Raw genomic sequence first — 18,350 nt, forward strand, 5'->3', positions numbered from 1 at the left:
ATGCATACGTTGTGATTTCGCTCATAGGGGATGTGATGTAATTAATAGTTTTGCCCGTGCACTGTTCACGAGAATCAAACATTTAAAATGAAACAGAACATGCATGAACACTGTGCAGAAGATCAGCTCCCAGCAACACACCTGAAAATAAGACTTAATCTAAAGCATTTGTTTAAAATAAAAGGGGAAACTAATCACTGCGCCTGTGTGTAAGGAAACGCGTTGGATGTGTGTTGGAAAGCTACGAGGTGAGTGGCTTAGGTGCAAAAACGTAACCTCGGAATACAAGAGAAAATTGTTGATAAAATCATTTATTCCTAAGATATGTATGTGAGGCATGTACACAATTCCTGATAACATTAATTCCTAAAACATTAAAGAAAAGCATCGATACATTTACCGTTATAATCTACACTTAAAATAATTGGTGTGAATCATTCATACAACTGCTGTTGCCTGATAACTGATCGCAGTAACTCGTGAAACGGTACACGTTTCACAGTACACGCGCGTGCCCACGTGGTTTGTGGAGACGCAATTTCTAGGTATCGTGGCCAAGTTGCAACAATATCACATCACACAATCATGAACAGTTAACATTCTTTGAAACAAACATGAGATCGGACAGTTAGTGATGACGGTAGCCCAACAAACACTAATGTTCTACCACGTGGTTGGCTCCCCACGGATGAAAGACACATAAGGCAAAGAAAATTAACGAGAACGCAAAGCTACTAATATTAAGAAAAATAAAAGCGTACACAGGCACAGCTGAAGGCAAACAGACATTCACGCAGAAGCGAGTGCTCACTTCTTATCGACATCTTTGTGAGGCGCTCTTCCGGCGGATCCAAGTCTGCTATAGAAATTTACTAAAAGAAAAATCTGCCAAAAATTTTGCATTCCTCGCTGCGACAAGGCAAAGCAATCTTTCAGAGTTGAAAAGCGAGACCAAAAGCTAACAGCTCTCCCCTCGCCAAGTAACAACGCGCCACGCGGTCAGTCTAACTCACCCTTCTTCAATTGGAACACAGCTGTGGACGCTTCCCGTACCGGCGGCAGACTGCCTTCCCGCTTCTTCTCCAGCCTCTTCCACGCTCCTCGTGGCCCGCAAAACCCAAAGATGCCATTTCCGCCACCAACCTAACGCAGGTGGATTCCTCACAAGTAGCGAAAACCTCTTTGCCTACTTGACCACTACGAGAGTTGGCTATTCTGTACAACTGCTGCTGAATTTGTTTGACTATCGTAGACTTTCTGCAGCAGACTACGCCACCGTCTAGCAATGTGACACATAACCACATTCATTCAATCCCACTTAGCAAACAGAACACAGCATGTTGTTATCAACAGACGTTAAAGTAACCTCTGGAGTGCCACAGGGGAGTGTTATGGGACCATTGCTTTTCACAATACATATAAATGACCTAGTAGATAGTGTCGAAAGTTCCACGCGGCTTTTCGCGGATGATGCTGTAGTATACAGAGAAGTTGCAGCATTAGAAAATTGTAGCGAAATGCAGGAAGATCTGCAGCGGATAGGCACTTGGTGCAGGGAGTGGCAACTGACCCTTAACATAGACAAATGTAATGTATTGCGAATACATAGAAAGAAGGATCCTTTATTGTATGATTATATGATAGCGGAACAAACACTGGTAGCAGTTACTTCTGTAAAATATCTGGAAGTATGCGTGCGGAACGATTTGAAGTGGAATGATCACATAAAATTAATTGTTGGTAAGGCGGGTGCCAGGTTGAGATTCATTGGGAGAGTCCTTAGAAACTGTAGTCCATCAACAAAGGAGGTGGCTTACAACACACTCGTTCGACCTATACTTGAGTATTGCTCATCAGTGTGGGATCCGTACCAGATCGGGTTGACGGAGGAGATAGAGAAGATCCAAAGAAGAGCGGCGCGTTTCGTCACAGGCTTATTTGGTGAGCGTGATAGCGTTACGGAGATGTTTAGCAAACTCAAGTGGCAGACTCTGCAAGAGAGGCGCTCTGCATCGCGGTGTAGCTTGCTCGCCAGGTTTCGAGAGGGTGCGTTTCTGGACGAGGTATCGAATATATTGCTTCCCACTACTTATACCTCCCGAGGAGATCACGAATGTAAAATTAGAGAGATTCGAGCGCGCACGGAGGCTTTCCGACAGTCGTTCTTCCCGCGAACCATACGCGACTGGAACAGGAAAGGGAGGTAATGACAGTGGCACGTGAAGTGCCCTCCGCCACACACCGTTGGGTGGCTTGCGGAGTATAAATGTAGATGTAGATGTATGAGAGTTATGAGAAAAGAGAAACAAGGAAAAGAAAGAGAAATGCTAGTGAAGATGGGCTACGGGACTAATGAAAGGTGGCTACAGGACCCTTTCAACAGGCCTGCTTTCTTACAGAAGTCGTGTAACATTGTCCGTAACCGCTCCCTTGAGTTCTTCACTCGAGAAGTCCCAGTCTCCAATTGACTCTCGTAGTGTTGCGCTACTATCCGCTTTTCCATTGGCTAACGGCCATCTCCACCAAAAGTACGTTGTCCTCAAACTGTACAGAAACTGTATGATTTGTCTTGACCACTTCCCAGACTCAACTACTATAGTACATCTCAGGTCATTGACAATAAATGTAAGTAATAGTTAGTATATAAATAAATAAGCCAGCATTCTTGTGCAAGTGTGCTCACATTAAGTGATAACATATTGTCCTTAAATATTGTTTAAACTGTTATTTATGCCTTCTCGACAGAAGCATGTTTTGGTTCTTTTTTCAATTGTGGTGTCAGCAGACACATGCGAATGTCCATTTTTAAATTAGCACAGTTTCTTAATATCACTTGCAATCAACACTTAAATAAAGTTACTGGAAAAATTGTGAATTGTTCATTAAATAAACAAACAAGTATGACACATATGAGGTACTGACGCTGTGTTCATTTCGTACATAAATGTGGAGAATGCAGTGTTCAGACAATTTTTTTCATAATAAGAGATATAAAGACGTAATGAATCAAGAACGAAAGTAGGTACAGATACACAGCACTCAGTGCGGTGGTGTCACCTGAGATATCGTCTGCTGCAATCGCATGAGGCATTTAAAAGTTGTGAATTTAGAATTCCACTGTGTAAATATTTGTTCATTGTAAAATATTTACTTCCGGAGTATTGAAAAATGTTTTGTCACTAGACGCGCCGCATTCTTCGGGCATCACAGATGTATTTACATTGAAGCGCCAGGGAAACTGTATAGGCATGCGTATTCAAATACAGAGATATGTAAACAGGCAGAATACGGGGCCGCGGTCGCAGTTGTCAGATCGGTTGCTGCTGCTACAATGGCAGGTTAGCAACATTTAAGCGACTTCGAAGTGGTGTTATAGTCGGCGCACGAGCGATGGGACAAAGCATCTCCGGGGGTAGCGATGAAGTGGGGATTTTCCCGTACGATCATTTCACGAGTGTACCGTGAATATCAGGAATCCGGTAATATGTCAAATCTGCGACATCGCTGCGGCCAGAAAGAGATCCTGCAAGAACGGGACCAACGGCAACTGAAGAGAATCGTTCAACGTGACAGAAAATGCCGCAGATTTCCGTGCTGGGCCATCAGCAAGTGTCAGTGTACGAACCATTCAATGACACATCATCGATATGGGCTTTCGGAGCCGCAAGGCCACTCATGCACCGCAGGCCGGAGTGGCCGAGCGGTTCTAGGCGCTACAGTATGGAACCGCGCGACCGCTACGGTTGCAGATTCGAACCCTGCCTCGGGCATGGATGTGTGTGCTGTCCTTAGGTTAGTTAGGTTTAAGTAGTTCTAAGTTCTTTGGGACTGATGACCTCAGAAGTTAAGTCCGATAGTGCTCAGAGCCATTTTGAACCACTCGTGCACCTTTGATGATGACTGCACGACACAAAGCTTTACGCCAGACTTGGTCCGTCAGCTTTGACTTTGGAGTGTTGATGATTGGAAACATGTTACCTAGTCCGACGAGTTTCGCTTCAAATTGTATTGAGCGGATAGACGTGGGCGTGTACTTGTATGGAGACAACCTCATGAGTCCATGGACCCTGCATGTCAGCAGTGGACTGTTCAAACTCGTGAAGGCTCTGTAATGGTATGGGGCGTGTGCGGTTGGAGTGATATGGGACCCCTGATAAGGCTAGATACGACTCTCACAGGTGACACGAACGTAAGCGTTCTGTCTGATCACCTGCATCCATTCATGTCCATTGTGCATTCCGACAGACTTGGGCAATTCCAATAGCACAATGTGACACCCCACACGTCCAGAATTGCTTTAGAGTGGCTCCAGGAACACTATTATGAGTTATAAACACTTCCACAGGCCACCAAACTCCCCAGACATGAGCATTGTTGAGCATATCTGAGATGCCTTGCAACGTGCCGTTCATAAGTGATCTCCACCACCTCGTTCTCGTACGGATTTATGGGCAGCCCTGCTGCATTCACGGTGTCAATTCCCTGCAGCACTACCTGATAAGTTAGTCGAGTCCATGCCACGTCGTGTTGCGGCACTTCTGCGTGCTCGCGGGGGCGCTACACGATATTAGGCAGGTGTACCACTCTCTTTGGCTCTTGAGTGTAGATCTGCATTAATATTTGAACGTAAATGATTATAGTCGAAGAGCCGGGCCCTGTGGCGCTTCAGTCTGGACCCGCGCGACCGCCACGGTCGCAGGTTCGAATCCTGCCTCGGGCATGAAAGTGTGTGATGTTCAAATGGCTCTGAGCACTATGCGACTGAACGTCTGAGGCCATCAGTCCCCTAGAACTTAGAACTAATTAAACCTAACTAACCTAAGGACATCACACACATGCATGCCCGAGGCAGGATCCGAACCTGCCACCGTAGCGGTCGCTCGGCTCCAGACTAGCGCCTAGAACCGCACGGCTGTGTGTGATGTCCTTAGTTTAGTTAGGTTAATGTAGTTCTAAGTTATAGGGGGCTGATGACCTCAGATGTTAAGTCCCATACTGCTCAGAGGCATTGGAACTATTTATTATAGTCGAATCTCAAAGAGGTGTAAGTTAGCCATCTTTAAGATTGTTTGACACTCCGCCATTTCTTGGAGCACTGTCTCCTGCACAAAGGCAATGCGAGCGACAGCCGTCCAGGTCCCCAGTGTTGTGATTTTCCCCTTTCCGGCCTATGTACTCGTAACGCTACCACCGGCTCATACTGCATTGACATGGATTCCGGAAACAGCGATCGTGTGAGACCCAACTCGCTTTATTTGTTCATGAGACCCAGAAAATATTAGATACAGGCTCCCAGGTAGATGCCATTTTTCTTGACTTCCGGAAGACGTTCGATACAGTTCCGCACTGTCGCCTGATAAACAAAGTAAGAGCCTACGGAATATCAGACCAGCTGTGTGGCTGGATTGAAGAGTTTTTAGCAAACAGAACACAGCATGTTGTTATCAATGGAGAGACGTCTACAGACGTTGAAGTAACGTGTGGCGTGCCACAGGGGAGTGTTATGGGACCATTGCTTTTCACAATATATATAAATGACCTAGTGGATAGTGTCGGAAGTTCCATGCGGCTTTTAGCGGATGATGCTGTAGTATACAAAGAAGTTGCAGCATTAGAAAATTGTAGCGAAATGCAGGAAGATCTGCAGCGGATAGGCACTTGGTGCAGGGAGTGGCAACTGACCCTTAACATAGACAAATGTAATGTACTGCGAATACATAGAAAGAAGGATCCTTTATTGTATGATTATATGATAGCGGAACAAACACTGGTAGCAGTTACTTCTGTAAAATATCTGGGAGTATGCGTGCGGAACGATTTGAAGTGGAATGATCATATAAAATTAATTGTTGGTAAGGCGGGTACCAGGTTGAGATTCATTGGAAGAGTCCTTAGAAAATGTAGTCCATCAACAAAGGAGGTGGCTTACAAAACACTCGTTCGACCTATACTTGAGTATTGCTCATCAGTGTGGGATCCGTACCAGATCGGTCTGACGGAGGAGATAGAGAAGATCCAAAGAAGAGCGGCGCGTTTCGTCACAATTTGGTAAGCGTGATAGCGTTACGGAGATGTTTAATAAACTCAAGTGGCAGACTCTGCAAGAGAGGCGCTCTGCATCGCGGTGTAGCTTGCTCGCCAGGTTTCGAGAGGGTGCGTTTCTGGATGAGGTATCGAATATATTGCTTCCCCCTACTTATACCTCCCGAGGAGATCACGAATGTAAAATTAGAGAGATTAGAGCGCGCACGGAGGCTTTCAGACAGTCGTTCTTCCCGCGAACCATACGCGATTGGAACAGGAAAGGGAGGTAATGACAGTGGCACGTAAAGTGCCCTCCGCCACACACCGTTGGGTGGCTTGCGGAGTATAAATGTAGATGTAGATGTAGATGTAGACTGTTAAGAGGGTTCTACAGTCCGATCCACGAATGATGGCGGTTCGCACAGCTCGAGACGCAGACAGAGATCCCAAAGCTGCCGTTTCCGAGCGGCGGTAGCGGTAAGCGCGTACACGTGCTCTGCAATTGAAGAAAGCGCGTACACTTAAAATGATGGCTGTCGCTCGCTCGTGCAGAACTTGTCGCTTAGCACCTCCATTAGCAGTGACAATTCGCAACAAACGGAACGAAAATTCACTGAATAACTCGCTACGATCACGTTTCAAGTTTGCACTGGCCACGACATTCGTAACAGAGTGCTGGGAGCTCTACTGAGCCGCCATTGTTCGTCGGTGAAGGTTTGACGTAGATGCGCAGACCGCGCCTGAACTCGACGTCCATCGTTCGTGACTCCAACTATAGCAGATTACAATACCGCCGTGTTAGACCACTCACTTTATTCGGCTGTCCTAACACCATGTGGCTTTTATCCATTCCTAAAGGTCGAATCTGCATTAAAAGGAACAAGGCTTCAGTCCGCTGAAGCCGTGAAAGGAAAAGCGGCAACTGTCACAGAGAAACACTTTCAGCAGTGTTTCTATCACTGGACAATTCGCACGGGAATATACTGAGCGTGACAGTAACTAAACAGGCATGTTTTTGAAATGAAATATTTTCCAGTAATGATCCTGTTATTTTATAGCCACAGCTCATACTAGATAGTCATAAAAGAAAAGCTTGTCAGGATGTTGCAGGGTACGTTGTGCTGGGAAACAACTGTTAAGAAAGAAAGTCGATAGGTTGCGCCGTTTCCGAGCTAACTAGCAATGAAGTTAGCAATTAGGTCATTGTGCGCGCAAATTTAAGCGGCCCGCCAGATACAACTACTGTCTGTTGTTCTCATGGCATAGATGCCAGTATAGGGGAATGCCCAGCTTTTGGGTAGGGTCCCGTGCTCACTACCGTTCCGTGTCCAAATTTTGCTTCACTCTCTTTTTCGATTTCAGGAAACATAACAAAGGACACGTTTGGTGGCACTGTGTCTGCCTGGCCAACTGAATCTGCTTGCGCAACTGCCTTAACCACATGTGACCTGCCATTTCTTCGCAATTGCAGCATTAGAAAATTGTAGCGAAATGCAGGAAGATCTGCAGCGGATAGGCACTTGGTGCAGGGAGTGGCAACTGACCCTTAACATAAATGTAATGTATTGCGAATACATAGAAAGAAGGCTCCTTTATTGTGTGATTATATGATAGCGGAACAAACACTGGTAGCAGTTACTTCTGTAAAATATCTGGAAGTATGTGTGCGGAACGATTTGAAGTGGAATGATCGTATAAAATTAATTGTTGTGTAAGGCGGGTGCTAGGTTGAGATTCATTGGGAGAGTCCTTAGAAAATGTAGTCCATCAACAAAGGAGGTGGCTTACAAAACACTCGTTCGACCCATACTCATCAGTGTGGGATCCGTACCAGATCGGGTTGACGGAGGAGATAGAGAAGATCCAAAGAGGAGCGGCGCGTTTCGTCACAGGGTTTAGCAAACTCAAGTGGCAGACTCTGCAAGAGAGGCGCTCTGCATCGCGGTGTAGCTTGCTCGCCAGGTTTCGAGAGGGTGCGTTTCTGGATGAGGTATCGAATATATTGCTTCCCCCTACTTATACCTGCCGAGGAGATCACGAATGTAAAATTAGAGACATTCGAGCGCGCACGGAGGCTTTCAGACAGGTGTTCTTCCCGCGAACCATACGCGACTGCAACAGAAAAGGGAGGTAATGACAGTGGCACGTAAAGTGCCCTCCGCCATACACCGTTGGGTGGCTTGCGGAGTATAAATGTAGATGTAGATGTAAAACTGCAGTCCGTCTTAGGAAAAATGAGCCATTATATTCGGTTCATACCGAATGCTCCACAAATGGCAGTTCCATTGCATCGCTTGCGTCGCAAGAGCGTCCCTATATTTCGACAGTTGAGTGCCAAGAAGCTTTTCAAAAATTTATAGATACATTGCTCAGAAGGGAACTTCCCCATCGCAGCCCCCCTCAGATTTAGTTATAAGGTGGCACATTGGATAGGCCTTGGAAAACTGAACACAGATCAATCGAGAATACAGGAAGAAGTTGTGTGGAACTATGAAAAAAATAAGCAAAATATACAAACTGAGTAGTCCATATGCAAGATACGCAACATCAAGGTGTATGTGAGCTCTGGAGCGCCGTGGTCCCGTGGTTAGCGTGAGCAGCTGCGTTATGAGAGGTCCTTGATTCAAGTCTTCCCTCGAGTGAAAAGTTTACTTTCTTTATTTTCGCAAAGTTATGATCTGTCCGTTCGTTCATTGACGTCTCTGTTCACTGTAATAAGTTTAGTGTATGTGTTTTGCGACCGCACCGCAAAACCGTGCGATTAGTAGACGAAAGGACGTGCTTCTCCAATGGGAACCGAAAACATTTGATCGCAAGGTCATAGGTCAACCGATTCCTCCACAGGAAAACACGTCTGGTATATTCTATACGACACTGGTGACGGCATGTGCGTCACATGACAGGAATATGTTGTCGACCCACCTAACTTGCACACTTGGCGGATGGGTAAAAAGATTCTTCTACCTTGCCCGATTTAGGTTTTCTTGTGGATGTGATAATCACTCCCAAAAAAAAGTGATGACGGACAGATAATAATCGTCTGAAAATTAAAAAAAAATTATAGTTTTCACTCGAGGGAAGACTTGAACCAAGGACCTCTCGATCCGCAGCTGCTCATGCTAACCACGGGACCACGGCGCTCTTGAGCCTGTACTATCCTATCTTGTGCATGGACTACTCAGTTTGTATATTTTGCTTATTTTTTTCATAGTTCCACACAACATCTTCCTGTTTTCTCGATTGATCTGTGTTTAGTTTTCCAAGGCCTTTCCAATGTGCCACCTTATAACTAAATCTGAGGGGGGCTGCGATGGGGAGGCTCCCTTGTCAGTGATTGATGCTTGGTTCTCTTTGATCCTGACAAACCAGTTGTACTGCACGTTGAGTCTTCCCCTTGCGGAATCGGTGCAGTGCTTTCGCACAGATTTGTTCATAAAGACAGGCCTATTGCATTCGCATTGTCCAAAGCTCAGTGTAACTATTCAGAAATAGAGAAAGACGCATTGGCTATTGTGTGTGGTGTCACCAAAGTTCACCATTATTTGTGTGGCAGAAAATTGCAAAGATGGGTTTTGTTGTTGTCTCAATACCAGTACGAGATTGTGTATCGTTCGACGGCTAAAAATTGTAATGCGGACGCACTTTGACGACTTCTGGTTGACCCTGATACAGACATTGACGCTTCTGTTGCATCTTGTTGTCACATCGATGCTCACGATTCCGAATTGCTTCAATCCTTTCCTCTGAACTACAGGAAAATTGCACAGCCCACGGAAGCTGATTCAGATTTTAACATTTTGCTAAAATACACGCGCACATCTAGGCCTCTCTCATTGCATAGCATATAGAACTGTGTAGTGCGCAGATACTTTGCACGTCTGCATAGTTTCGCCGTACAGCAAGGTGTGTGTGTTCAAATGTGTGTGAAATCTTATGGGACTTAACTGCTAAGGTCATCAGTCCGTAAGGTCACACACTACTTAACCTAAAGTATCCTAAGGACAAACACACACACCCATGCCTGAGGGAGGACTCGAACGTCCGCCGGGACCAGCCGAGCAAGGTGTGACTCTTGTTCAAAATGATAGTGGACAGTCACGTGTATTGATCGCTAAAATTTGCAAAAAGAATTATTTCACCAAGAACACTGGGGGATTGTTTGTAAAAAACAGTTACCACGTCGACGCTGTACTTGGCAGGGTATGGACACCCAAATATAACTGATGACGTCACAGTGTCACGCATGTGCAGAAAATCAGTCCACTCCGGCACAGAAATTCTCTGCTTGGCCTGAGTCGCAATCACCACGGCAACGCGTGCACACAAACGTTGCGGGCCCTTTTTGGAGCACCCGTTGGTTGACTGTGATAGAGTCTTATAGCAAGTTTCCTTTTGCTGTGCCAGTTAACACGACAAAGTCACGCAGCACAATTCAGGCGTCGTCCTCTATTTTTTGAGTTGAAGGTTTGCCTGAAGTCATAGTGTCAGAAAATGGCCGTCAGTTCACATCAAATGAATTTGAAACATTCTGTGAATGCAATGGTATACAGCATCTAACTAGTGCACCGTTCCATCCACAGTCAAACAGCTAAGCGTAACGTTTTGTGAGAACATTCAAGCAGTAGATGGCCAAACCTTGAACCGCATACACCACGGAATAAGCAATGCAACTGTTTCTCACCTCCTATCGTCCGCATCCACAGGGTGGACCATCGCCTGCGGAATTGGTTCCACCTTCCTCAGCATCCAGCACCGAAGGAAGGCCGCAAGTGTCGCTTCCCGCCGGATGATATTGTGTTTTTCAGGGTTTTTAGCAGCAGCAGATGGTTGTCACGAGGCCAGATCCTTTGTCGAGTTGGCGCATGCATATACCTCATTTCAGGCCCAGACGGACTGCAGCGCCGACATCAAAGTCAGATTCACCAATGTCATGTGCACGGTGATCCTTCTGTATCTCTTCCCTCAGAAAATTCTAAAAAATGTGTTTCGTAAAACGTAGTCAGAGCGTTAGCGCAAGCACAATCATGCGCAAAGTGTTCAACGAATTCGAAAGTAAAGTTCTGTCTACCGACTTGACAGCAGATCATAAGAAGATCTGGTCTTAAAATGCCGAAATACTAAACGTCTTTTTTCCAAAACTGTTTCACAGAGGAAGATCTTACTGTGGTGCCTCTTAAATCGTCGCACAAACGACAAAGTAGCTGATATCGAATAAGAGACAGTGGGATAGAACAGCAACCGAAACCGCTCGAGAGAGGGAAGGTACGCTCGCTGGCTGCAGGACACGCCTCGCCTGGGCCCGTCAACACCGACATTGGACTGTTGATGACTGGAATCATGTTGCCTGGTCGGACGTTTCAGATTGTATCTAGCGGATGGCCGTGTACTGGTATGGAGACAAATTCATGGATCCAGCGTGTCAACAGGGGACTGTTCAAGCTGGTGGAGACTCTGTAATGGTGTGGGGTGTGTGCAGTTGGAGTGATGAGACCACGGTTACCTCTAGATACCATTCTGACAGGTAATACGTACGTAAGCATCCTGTCTCATCACCTGCAGCCATTCACGTCCATTGTGCATTCCGACGGAGTTGGGCAATTCCAGCAGGACAACGCGACAACCCACATGTTCGGAATTGCTACAGAGTGGCTCCAGGAGCACTCTTCTGAGTTCAAACACCTCCGCTGGCCACCAAACTCCCCAGACATGAACATTATTGAGCGTATCTGGGATGCCTTGTGTAAGTAGGCTGTTTAGGTTTTTTATTGGTAACGCCACCTCTGTATGAAAATCACTGGCTGTGCTGTGTGCAGTCTGTGGCTGCTTTGCATTGTTGTAATACTCGCCATTGTAGTGTTGGGCAGCGGCAGCTGGATGTGAACAGCGCGTAGCATTGCGCAGTTGGAGGTGAGCCGCCAGCAGTGGTGGATGTGGGGAGAGAGATGGCGGAGTTTTGAAATTTGTCATGAAGTGCTATATTTATATATGATGATATCAAGGTAAATACATTGTTTGTTCTCTATTAATATCTTTCATTTGCTAACTATCCCGATCAGTAGTTAGTGCCTTCAGTAGTTTGAATCTTTTATTTAGCTGGCAGTAGTGGCGCTCGCTGTATTGCAGTAGCTTGAGCAGCGAAGATTTTTGTGAGGTAAGTGATTTGTGAAAGGTATAGTTTAATGTTAGTCAGGGCCCATTCTTTTGTACGAATTATTGAAAGTCAGATTGCGTTGCGCTAACAAAATATTGTGTGTCAGTTTAAGGACAGTCGTGTATAATTCTTCAAAGGGGACGTTACACTTGGAACGTGTTGTTCAGAAGAGATGTCTACCCCCTCGTACTCTTACGGATTTATGGACATTCCTGCAGGATTCATGGTGTCAGTTCCCTCCAGCACTACTTCAGACATGAGTCCACGCCACTACACGATATTAGGGCGGTGTTCCAGTTTTCTAGTAGAGAATGTCGGTAGTTTCGTGAGGCTTTCCGCGGATGATGATGCAACACTAAACCATGTTTCCCGACGCCAATGGCATTTTTCAACAAGAAAATGCAACGTGTTACATGCCCATGAGTATGATGGAGTGTTTCGAGCAACAAAATGACGCCGCTTTCCAATTGATGCTGCCCCCCCTCCCAAACTCGGCAAATCTGAACCCGATCGAGCACATATGGGATGTGATTGAACGTGGCGTTAGAACTTATCGCCCCCCCCCCCCCCCCGCCCCGTCCGTTGAATTTACGGGAATCAGGTGACTTGTGTGTGCAGATGTGGTGTCAACTCACTCCAGCAACCTAACAAGGCCTCATTGCTTCTATGCCACGATACGGAGCGGCTGTTGTCCGTGCCAAAGTTGGACATACCGGCTATTAGATCATAATGTTCAGGTTGATCAGTGTAGATGTTTGCTCGTACAATTTCCTTTGCTTTGAAGTATTGGATTACTATGGAAATTGGGAAAAGCGATCAGCACTATTTTAATAAAGCGAGAGCGATTTCTAGGGCAGGTTCAACCCCATATCGATCGTGATCTGTTACTCCCTCACGTTCATTAGAAGTTTTATATCGTTGTTCGAAGTCTACGTATATTACTGGAAGTATCAGCAATATAAAACTGAAAATCGGTTTTTTTCAGAAACCGGTTATTTTGAGGGTTTTTAACAGCAGGGTTAAGCTGGAGGCTAAAAGAACCGGTGTAATCGAAAACCGGTTATTTCGGTAATAAGATACCGAGCGATGAGACGCAGTGGTTAGCACTCTTGACACGCGCCTTCGGTGAGGGGAAGGGGGGGGGGAGTGGGAGGATAAAAACACACTCCATCCGACGAATGATAGTTTTCTGTGGTTTCCCTAAGGCGCTTAATGTAAATGGTGCTATAGTTCGTTTGATGCCAATCCTTCCCTGCTCCTAATTCCTGCTACGTCCCTAATACCTATGTCTTTGGCGGGCGTTAATGTTATATACAAATGGAATATGTTTTCTTCCATTTGTGTATAACATTATTTTTTATCGAGACCGGGTGCTAGAAGAGTTATTTTGTAACTGAAGGTGGACTTACATTCGGAAGGGATTAGGGCAGACGCAGAATTTTTTTCTTTTTCTTCCTTTTCAAAGTTCCAGAGTTACACTTGAGAGGTGGAACGTGATCACTGAAGAAGCGCCGACACAAATGGGGAGAGCGTTAAAAAATAAAGTGTTTTTGGCCTGAAATCGCTGTCTTTCAATTTTCACCTTATGCACGGGTAAAAATATTAACTCGGCATACGGAGAGGTGCGGGCGGTATTAAATCATTCGAAAGTTGTTGTGATTATCATAAGGAAAAGTGCCCACGTAATCAGTGTGTAAGAGGTAAACCAGCTAGCAGAGTTCTTTGGCACATTCCTTTTCTTTTGTTTGGTTTTGTACTCTCAGGCTCGCGCATTCGTTGATGCCCGTTATAATAACTGCTTTGTAAGATTCTCTACGAGGATGTTCTATTTAGGAAGGTGTGGAACAGATAAGGAAAGCAATTTTAAAAAGAAATTGCGGCAGGGAGTATAATTTGTTCATAAAGTTCGTTTCATTACTGCGAAACTCCAGTGCTACGGTGGCGAAATCCCTTTCACGTATGCGGACGATGTTTTACTTGTTTTATTTCGCCCTCCGACAGAAATGAGTGGAAACTGCAGCATTAGACTGTCAAAAATTAAAGACCTGCGTTGTTCTGCGTTCTCATATCTGTTATTGCTTAAAAAGCTCGTGAAAATCGTGTATTTTTCTTCTTTGAGGACCAAAGGTTTTGTGCCACCGGCGAGTGTGACTTTTTGTTTTTGCGACGTAGTAGATAGCTGCTAATTACCAGGCCGTGGTCCTCAGTCTGCTGTTTGAGGGGGCTCTTCACATGTTTGTGTGTCTCCCTCCGCTAATTCTGTGTGTCGAGATGAACGCGACATCTCGGTAACTAGAACTGTCGCATCGTTTCTACTGCACTAACAAGAATATTACAACTGTTGATTAACGAAGAAAATTATGCACGACTTCATAAAAATATATTTTTATCAGCACTAACTAATATAGGTGCATGATCTTAACATCTTCTGCGAGGGGAAAGCTTGTGCTTCTTTTAACGCACTCTCAATCAGACCTGTTAAAAGCGGTGGCTCGTTTTATTTTACAGGTTACTATCCCTCTGTGTAGGGGTTGTAATTTTTGATATTCCTTTTTTTTAAACCAGCGAAGTAGCACAGGCCACTACTTCCACCACATCCAGTGGATTTAGTGCTCACGTACTCACACTGAACCGTGAACACCTCCCAGTTTATCAATGGGGGATAATTGAAAATTATTGTTTCTATTATCGGTGCCATGCGTGCAATGGTCGTGCCAGGCGCGCGATATTGAATCTTGATCCTATCATTAATGGCGCGAGACCTGCACGACCTTGTAGCAACCGTTATAGTTCTTCATTATTCTACTGTGACACTAAGGATGGTTTCACGCAATGAAAGGGAGAATGTACAGATTAAAGGACTCATTTATTTAACAGTTGAATACTGAACAATTATACAATCAAATGGGGGTGGGGGAAGAAAGAATTGAGTTCGGCAGCTTGCCCCAACGCTCGTTCATAATAAGCCACGATAGCAGGAGGCAAGGAATTGTAGGGACCATCGCCGTATTATCAAATGGGGTGCAATTTACTAAAGGAAGGGGTTGCAGGCATGCAACGACCACCACCATGAATCAGCCAAAGACTAAGAAAGATGCTACTGTATGTGAATCGCTAGGTAGCCTCCTGTACTAAAGGAATACAACCAGCAAGACGGGAAACTTTGGCTCGCGGTCCGACTACGTTAACGAAACATGAAGGGGCGCCAGACACTCACCACGTGGCGTAGGACAAAGGGCACAAGTTTTCAAGCTAGGAAGACATAAATTCTGAGTCGAATTTTTACACAGGAGAACTGAAAGAGCTACTGTCGGACGAAGTGGAAAAGTGAGCATGAATGCAAGCTTCTGTGACTAACCAACACGTCTCGCACATTATGCCCGACTGTATAAGGAAAACCCTACAGTCTTATAACACGGAAAACATTACATAAGCCGTAATTCGAGGAGTGCACATCAGTACAATGACCTATAAGTTTCCCTTCGGGCCGCAGGGCGCGAATCTACAGTGCACGTCGGCGCTCAAGCTTAACGAACTTCATCTCCTGGAAGCGGCACCTCCGGCCTCAGGCACGGTCACACTAGAACTGCTCTACTGCCCCCTTGTCCACTATCCACCCGCGGAGGGCAGTTGGCGCCCGCCCGCGAAAAACGTGCGCGCACCTGAACTGGCCAATCATAGGGCCGGAATTTCACAGGGAGGCGACCTCGCGACGTTAAAATTGAGCAGAAATAGCGTTTACAAGGTTGGTAAGGCAGGTTGGGGAACTGAGAACAGGAGAAACTTTGGCCACTACAGAATGTTCAAACGACACCACGTGCTACCCTGGCGATCGGAAAAAGGATAGGAAACGGGGAGCCATCATGGCTGCTAGGAAGACTGCTGCCCTCGCCCATAAATAAAGAAAATTCCTGGCGCCAAGCTCCTCTCACAGATCAGTGTGAGGCAAGCTGTAAAAATCGTCAAATAAATCAGGCAACCCATAGAAATTATTAATATTACCTGAATTATTAGTTTACCGAATACCAGAATGCGTGGATTGGAAATATGAAATGGGAGCACTGAATGGCGAATGACGTGCACGTCTTTCAATTTGCTGGCTCCACCAGAATTTTTTTTTTATACTTAACAGAGAAAAATATCACCTTAGAGCATTTAAGGTTTAACATAATCTGAGGAGCCAAAGAAAATGCTACACCTGCCCGCGCGAGCAGGCACAAGTGCCGCAATAAGACGTGGCATGCACTGGTTTTATGTTTGAATTAGTGCTGAAGGGAACTGACACCATGAATCCTGCAGGAATGTCCATAAATCCGTAAGAGCACGAGACGGTGGAGATTTCTTCTGCATACCACGTTGCAAGACATTCCAGATATGCTCAATAATGTTCACCTCTGGGGAGTTTGGTGGCCAGCTGAAGAGCTTAAACGCAGAAAAGGGTTCCTGAAACCACTCTGTAGCAATTCTGAACGTGTGGGGTGTAGCATTGTCCTGTTGGAATTGGCCAGTGGACATGAATGGATCCAAGTGATCAGTCAGGATCTCCTGTCAGAGTCGTATCTAGACGTATAAGGGATCCCATATCACTTCAACTGCACACGTCCCACACTATTACAGAGCCCCACCAGCTTGAACAGTCAACTGCTGACATGCAGGATCCATGGATTCATGAGGTTGTTTCCACACACATACCCGTTCATCCGCTCGATACAATCTGAAACGAGACTCGTCCGACCAGTCAACATGCTTCCAGTCATCAACAGTCCAATGTCGGTGTTGACGGGCTTAGGCGAGGCGTAAAGCTTTGTGTCGTGCAGTCACCAAGGGTACACGAGTGGGCCTTCGGCTAGGAAAGCCTATATTGATGATTCGCACGCTGACACGTGTTGATGGCCCAGCATTGAAATCTGCAGGAATTAGCGGAAGGGTTGCACTCGTCGTTGGTCCCCTTCTTGTAGGAACTTTTTCCGGCCGTACCGATGTCGGAGATTTGATTTTTTACCGGATTCCTGATATTCAACGTACACTCGTGAAATGGTCGTAAGGGACAGTCCCCACTTCATCGCTACCTTGGAGATGCTTTGTCCCACGACCTATGACACCACGTTCAAACTCACTTAAATCTTGATAACCTGCCATTGTATCAGCTGTAACCGATCTAACAACTGCCCCAGGCACTTGTTGTCTTATATAGGCACTGCCGACCGCAGCGCCGTATTCTGTCTGTTTACATATACCTGTATTCGAATACGCGTGCCTATACCAGTTTCTTTGGCACTTCAGTATGCCATGGACGAGTATTTTAGGGGTAAGTGAATTAATAACCGCGTTAGAAAACTACTTGGTAAACAAAGGGAGATGCGTCTCAGAGTCAAGAGTATTGATAACGTAGTTAACAAACAAATGCTGAATGAAGCGTAAGTGAGTGTAAGGAGAGCAAAGAGAGGCTTTCAGTGACTCTGAAAGTAAAATTTCGTCAGCCGAGCTGAGTAAAGATAAAATATTTTGGTCTTATGTGAAATCATGGCACCGAAACAGAAGATGACAGAGATAAGGCGGAAATACTGAATTCGGTCTTCCGAAATTGTTTCACCGCCTTTCGTCTACGTTTCAGCCATTGTACGATCATCGAAATCGAATATACTGATGTAACAGACACTGAGATAACAGATCACGGAATAGGAAAGCAACTACAATCGCCTAACAGTGGAAAGGCGTCGGGACCAGAAGAGATACCTACAAGATTTCGGGAAGGAACTTGCTTTCCATCTAGCAGCAGTTCATTGTAGTTCGCTGGAGCAACGACTGGAAAAAAAGACCATAGTTCATACTCGTGTTCAAGGAGGACAGCGGGACAGATGCACACAATTATAGACCTATGTAGTTGACGTCAATCTGTTGTAGAGTTATGGAACATGTTTTCTGCTCAGGAATGATGACATCTTTGGAGAACGAAGATCTTCTCTTCAAAAATCAGCATGGATTTTGAAAGAAACCCAGCTCACTGTTTCTCCGTGAGACCAACAGCGCCAGAGTCTGCGGCGCTCAGGTTGTCGCCGTGTCCCTTGAGTCCAGGGAGACGTTTGACACGGTCCCGCACTATCGTTTAGTGAAAGAAACAATACCAGCTTATCGAGTACTGAAGCAAATTTGCGACTGGATTCAAGACTTCCTT

The sequence above is a fragment of the Schistocerca piceifrons genome, chromosome 9 (genome assembly GCF_021461385.2).
Source record: "Schistocerca piceifrons isolate TAMUIC-IGC-003096 chromosome 9, iqSchPice1.1, whole genome shotgun sequence".
NCBI classification, from domain to species: Eukaryota; Metazoa; Arthropoda; class Insecta; order Orthoptera; family Acrididae; genus Schistocerca; species Schistocerca piceifrons.